Genomic DNA, 6,874 nt, shown 5'->3' on the forward strand with positions numbered 1-6,874 from the left:
TATATATATATACATAAAAGAAACATTTATATGTCAAAGATATTATAAATCATAATTAATATGCAAATAGAATTTTCAAGATAACTAGAAAATATGTAAAATCAAAAAATCTGAACAGTTTTATAACAAAATATGTTATTTTCAGAGTTGTTATATACAGGGTAGAAAATGAGCACATTTCATAATAAAATGTTATTTTCTGCCAGAAATTTTAAAACAATTTTTATTTGTAATTTTTGAAATTTAACCTTTGCTTTCTGATATTTTATGAAAATAGAGATATCTCGGTATTTTTATTAATAAATATATACATTTCAATTTTCGAATAATCAATTCATGAAAAATTTACATAATATAAAATGTATAAAAGCACAAGAAGCATTTCAGAAAGAAAATAATTATTACACGCGTTCTAATCATGAATAGATAGCGTAGTTTACAGCGTAAAATCTTCGAAAAATACTTCGCAAACGATATATTTGATATAATTATTTAGTCGAGCGACATTGGACAAAGATATTAGTTCACCGGCGAACGTGTCTGCATTTACGCTCCACTGGAAATCGTGCTTAATTTAAGATCATGTTTGAAGAGAAAGGTGGATAGGGTGAATAGACGTGCCTGGCACTTTACTTCGTGCACCAGCTCGAGTGCAAAGATCATGCACGAGCCTTCGGAAGGTACGTCGGAAACTCGACCCGGTGGCTACCTGCCGTGGTATTAAACGAGGGTTCTAATTTTAGGTAGCTTTTCGGCAGAACGTACTTGTGTCTCAAGTTTCAAGGTCTCCTCCGAGAAATCTTCCGCGCGAATTTTACATGCGCGAGCTAAGTTCAAGAAGAGAAGAAGGGGAAAGGAAAGGAAATCCAAATGGATATGCCATGAAAATAAGAGGATAACAGCGACATAGCGTGATGACACAACGTACAAATGTGCTTATTAAATCTCGAAGCGGGATTAAACTCGTTACCCGCGCAAAAATAAAACGGACGAAACGAATGTACGTTAAAGTAGGTAAGATACAATTTTACAAAGTGACAAGGCTTTCGATGCTGCGGTAGCGAATCGCTCTCCCGTGCCTTTCACACTGCGGCGGTATAAGCAAGCTGAAAGTTTCCGGATCGCATTAGAAGTCGGCCGGCTGAGAGTAAGACCATCAGACTAAGGCGTTAATTCTACCACGAAGCGGAACGCTACCCGGGGGAGGATGCTTCCGGAGGACGAGATGGACGCATACTCTCGGAATCCTCTCTGGCAGATCCGACGGTTCCTTTGCTAGCGGCAACATTTAACCTGATGCCGCCCCCAAAACTACCCTCTCTCTCCCTCTCTCCCTCTCTCTCTTCCCCAGCCATCGCTCGGCTCTTAGCCTCGCTCCTTGGAACCAGAAGTTTAGTCCTGGGTCACGTCTAACGCGCCTCTGGGTCGTCGTAATTAGGATTCAGACTGGTTCGGGCTCCACCCCCTTCCCTTAGATTTATCCCTCTTTCGGAGCTCGCTCGCTGTCTTTGAATCTCCGGTGCCAAAGTTTGCGCCCTCCTCGCGAACACGCGCCGCCGTTCTTCTCGCGACCTTTGAGCGAGTACTTCTCTCTCTTCTCCCTTCTTTCGAGAGCGGAATTCTCATACCCAGCGCTTTACCTAGGCGGCCGCTACTAGTCGAATGCGTTTATCAGAAAATCACGTAGGGAGAGTTTATCTTATTCGCTCGTTATCTCGAGCATTAACCGTGATTTAAAGCCGACTTTACCGATAATGCGAGATCTAGACTAAACGCTAGTTTGAATTCGAAGACGAACCGTAGATTCCTCCATATACATCTCGTTTTATCGAAAATACTCTAATGTCGTAGGAATACTCTAATGAGTAGGAAATGCAAATGCCTTATAAACTATTGTACATTACATTTTTATATAATAATTAAAGAATTTTAATGTATTCTATTTTCAAGTAATTATTTAAATCAAATAAAAAAATCCATATCTACTATAGCTAATATCTAATATATCTAATATAGCGGATTGCTAATATATAAGTAATTTATTAAGAAAATAAAATCCGTACTCTTTTAAAAAAATTTTTAAAACTTGTCATATTTTTAGAGAGAAACTTTTGATTTCTTTTATTACACTTTATATATATAAAAACACGCGTAAATTCTTGTTCGAATTCTCCGGTATTTGCTTCTAAACGAATCGCGAAAACTGATTTGAATTTCAACGGGAGCATCTCGAGTCGCGGCTTCATCGACGAACCATGTAGTAAGAGGATTCAACGTTCGCTATCTCAAGGATCGTGGATTCATCGGGAACAAATAGATCTCGGGCGCGATGGTGCAGTTTCGTAGCAAGTTTGGCGATGGTTGCGCGATATCACGCTCACGGAGTCTATCGCGATTTAATCAGAAGGGGAGGCACACGTAATCACCCATCCTTCAAACATCGTTGAAACTCTCTTGCGTTTTCCACGGATCCGGTTTGAGAGAAATCAGAGAAAAAGGGAGAGAAAGAAATACTTCATCAACAAAATTGCCTAGATTCATCATCCAGGCAATCAGAAAAAAAATCATAAAAATGTAATACGGATATTATATTATATCACTTACTTGCTTTCATCAAATAATATATAACTACTTTCAATTTGAAAGAAATATCTCTCTAGACATATGTTTAGAGAAACCTTTTTTTATTTCTTCTATAAAGATAAGGGGGGACTAAGTTCTGGTAATATCGGATGCCAACTTTCAAATATCCTGCAAGAGACGTTTTAAATGAGCTTTTTATTAAGCTGAATATAAAACGCGATTCTTCCATTAGATAATATTATCTAAGTCCTTTCTATCCACGTCTACAAATGCCAAGTTTCTCGTTATAATTTGTCGAAGCGGTATAAATTTCCGAAGCGATCTGCATCAACCTGACTTCTCGCCCAGATTTCCTCTCGAGAGAATTGACCCGGGGCATACCCGAATCGCGCAAAATATATTATCTTTTATGGGTTGCACCTCGCAAGAGAGCGGCTCTCTAATGCCTTTTATCCGATAAAGAAAAGAGGCAAGAGCGAAAGGAATAGTGCGCGCGCGAAGTTAGGCAGAGAGAAAAGATGTGCCCGAGAACTGCCGTAAATCGTCGAATGTGAAGTCCACTTGAATTTGGCAGTGAATTTCCCGAATCCTACTAAGGCACAACGATGGAAACGGAAGTTAAACGTTTCCGTATCATCGTATTGCATAACGCGTCCAATCATAAAACTGGTTATGGTGATATTCGACCTAAGTAATACATACACATTCATCTTATATAATCCGTAAAAAAATGTAAAAGAATATAAAAAAATATATTAATTTTAATATTTGAAGCACTCAAAGTTTTTGATAAAAATCGTGAAATGCACGATTTTATACTTTATATTTATAATTTTTATACATTTATTATTTTCACAAGAGTTATTAAAAATTTTCAATATAAAATCTATATATCTCGATACAAGTCTACCTCAAAAGAATATCGATTTCGTCGATATGCTTATGGTCGTTTATAAATAACGATGCGCAAGCGACGAAAAGCTACGTACTAGATTTGATCGCGAACGTCCCCTGTTTTGAATGAAAACGCCGTCGCGTTTATTTTCAGCACGTCGACTGTTTTGGAATTCACCGTCGTATCAACCCTTCGGGACGTAGATATATGCGAAATCACCTAGTCGAGTACATGGCACACGAATCTATGTGTCTTTATTGAAATAATACACATGGCTCGTGTTACTTTTTGAACCTCCTCGAGAGTCATCGTCTAGAATAACTTTGATATATATACTGCACGTTTTCTCGCTTTCGAATAATGACTGCGCGATAGGAGAGGATATTATATAGCAAAAATTCCCTCGCTTATATTATCTACAACTTCTCTGACAAGCGTGCGACAAAAAGAGAACAAACCCTTACATAAACGTTTTTTAGGATAAAAAAAAAATCACGAACTCGTGAAGCTTCATTATTTAAAAAAACTGCGAATGATGTTTCGATGAAAATTTCGCCAAGCATCAACTCGCGTACATCGTTTTCGTTTCTCCCATTTTTCGAGAACGACGAAAGGATTCGGATATATACCAGAATGACATATTTCTCTGTTTTAAGTGGACATGCGTCATTGCCGAAGAGATTTGAAATTTTAAAATCATAAAAGCGCTCGTAAACGCGGATAAAACAGAGGAATAAAGTACGCGGAACATGATTTTACGACACGGGCGCTAAATGCATGCGTATGGATATTTATCACGAGTTTGCCTTTACACGAATGTTCTAAATCCGTGACGATGCATGTATGTATAGGAACACTTCGCGAAAAGGCTCTATCTCGGCAAAATACTTTTATTTATTACACATTGTTATATTTATTATAATAATAATTTAATACTATCTTTCATGCGTTTTCGTTATTATAATGGAATGTGTGTGCAGGTTCAATATTTAATGATAGTCAAACACAATTGCAACAAATACAACAGCAAGGTAATCGTTAAACAAAAATCTTAATCGACAGCGTAACAAAAAATACACCTATTATAAAGGAAATTGATGACGTTAAAGACCTCGAAAGAACGTTTTTATTTAGATTACGGCACATAGAGCGCAATCGCGTCTCTAAAAAGATATCCAGGAATGACCCAGTTGTGCTATTTTTTCTTTCTCATCAGTTTGTTTATCACGACAGGTCTTTTTTTCGCACGCTACTTTTTTCTACGTTCCGTCGTAAATCCGATAACTCCACGACTTTGCATACTCGCGTGCACAAAATCGCGCGATCGAAAGAACCGGAGAGCTGTTCCACAAAACGTCGCGCTCGTGCAATAAAATGTATTATGAATACGATATGCGTTGAAAATAAGAACGACCCACACACATGGATCGCTAACGGTACGGGGCTCTCAATATAAATCGAGCTTCTCTTCTTTATCTCTTTATTCAGTTTTTAATCTAATCTGTAATTTAATAAGGATTAAAATTACGATATTCGACCCGTGTGTGACGCTCTCTCTCTCTTTCCATTTAAGAACAAAAGGAAAAAGGAATCCGTCACACAACTCCCTATTCGTGCTACTGCACCCTCGCTACACAACGCTACAGTTACGATCCTGGTGCGACACAGTTGCATCCGCAGCACGTGCAACAATGCAATCGTACACACGGGCGGTAATAACTGGACGATATACGAGCTCCGCGGTCTCGCGTTACGCATGTATGATTACCGCGGTAAGCGTTGCGTGGCACGCACTACCGGTGAACCAGCCGTGACGCATCTCCTGGCCTCCCTCCTCCTCCCCCACCATTACTATGGCGCCGGTCCCCCTTTCCTCTCTCCGCCACCTGTAATTACTCACACGGCCACTATTTCCATCCCTCGGCTGATTGTGAAAATCGCGTTGGGAATTCAGCAGAAGGATAATATCGAAGGTAAACAATGGCGTTACAACTCTCGCGATCCTTCTCGCGCTTCCTCTCGCATTGTCATTATAGTAATACATACAGATATCTGTGTAAAAGCAAATACCGTTTTATCTATTTTTTTGAAGTCATTAACGAATATAAATATATATTTGCTTACGGTTGTTTAATTTTAAATATTACTGTAAAAAATTTTTAATATTAAATTGTGAAATTTTAAATATTACATCATAAGCATGCTTATTCATATCATAACTGAAAATTTGTTTTAAACATATTTATTTTTTCTGAAAATTATTAATCTTACAATTCATTGAATTATTAAAATTATGCTTGTTTTTCAAATTTTATTTACATTGTCTGTTCTTTGTCGAGATATTAGATTATGAATTTTAGTAGAAAGAGGATCGTTGTCTAATAGATTGATTGCTATAATAACGTTTCAGGATTTAATATGCATCAAAGCACTCTCCGATGTTGTTTGTTTGATCGAGAGAATTAATCGATCATTTATATAAATGATAAGGATGATAGATGATCGAATAAAATCTCTCGTTCAAATATTTACATCCCCAATTAAATCATCTGACTATTAATATCGCGATGAAAATCTTTAGTCTAATCGCGAAATCTGTAATTCCACCCATATCTTAGATATATATTATATTTTTTACTTTTCAAATTTATATCATTTGTCGTATTATTTCGGTAGAAGAAATAATATTTATAATAGAAAAGACAATCCTCTTCATCACACATCTTCGAGTTTGGAAGAAAAATAAAGACGATCTCGAAATCGGATAAAAGGAAAGAGTATCATCAGGCACAAGTGGCTTTTGGAATAGACAATGAGGGACACTATTTCCCTCGCGCATCTCGCGGTTACACCCCGCATAAAATCTGTTTACACAGCTGGAAAACACACTATCCAAGCTCGACCGAAGTGGCACAAGGACTACGGTACTTCGTGGGCGTCGCGACACCGGCACAGCGATCGACCGACGCCCCTGGAATTTTATTAGGCGAAAGAGGAGAGCAGGGAGCTCTCCGCGCTCTCGAGGATTCATCTTCCTTCCGGGTTTTCCCAGCTTCCCTCTTTGTTTTATAGATACGTATCTCGGATACAACGCGTAAAGAATCGTGTTCGCCGAAATAATGGCGCGATGTGTCAGTCTAGAAGAATGTCAGTTTTATTATAATTGGACTGTCTTGAATAAGTTATACGCACAGTACATACATATTTTCTCCAATGTTTTATCAATTATTTTCTGCCAATTTTTAATACACTATTAGAATCAAGCTATTATAAAAATGAAATTTTACTGTAAAAAAATTAATAAAAAAAAAAAAATACTTTAAATTACACGAAAATCTATAATTAATCATCGATGCTGGAGCATCCTTTTGTAGTCGTTTAAGAAACCGCTCTTCT

General features: G+C 37.5%; 1 protein-coding gene across 5 annotated transcripts in view; it reads right to left on the minus strand.

Moving 5' to 3' along the window:
• The window catches only part of LOC115245220 (fasciclin-3), a 347,872-nt gene that overhangs the window by 188,004 nt on the left and 152,994 nt on the right, over positions 1 to 6,874 (minus strand). The window lies entirely within an intron of this gene.

This window comes from Formica exsecta, unplaced genomic scaffold, assembly GCF_003651465.1.
Source record: "Formica exsecta isolate Colony F162 unplaced genomic scaffold, ASM365146v1 scaffold122, whole genome shotgun sequence".
NCBI lineage: Eukaryota > Metazoa > Arthropoda > Insecta > Hymenoptera > Formicidae > Formica > Formica exsecta.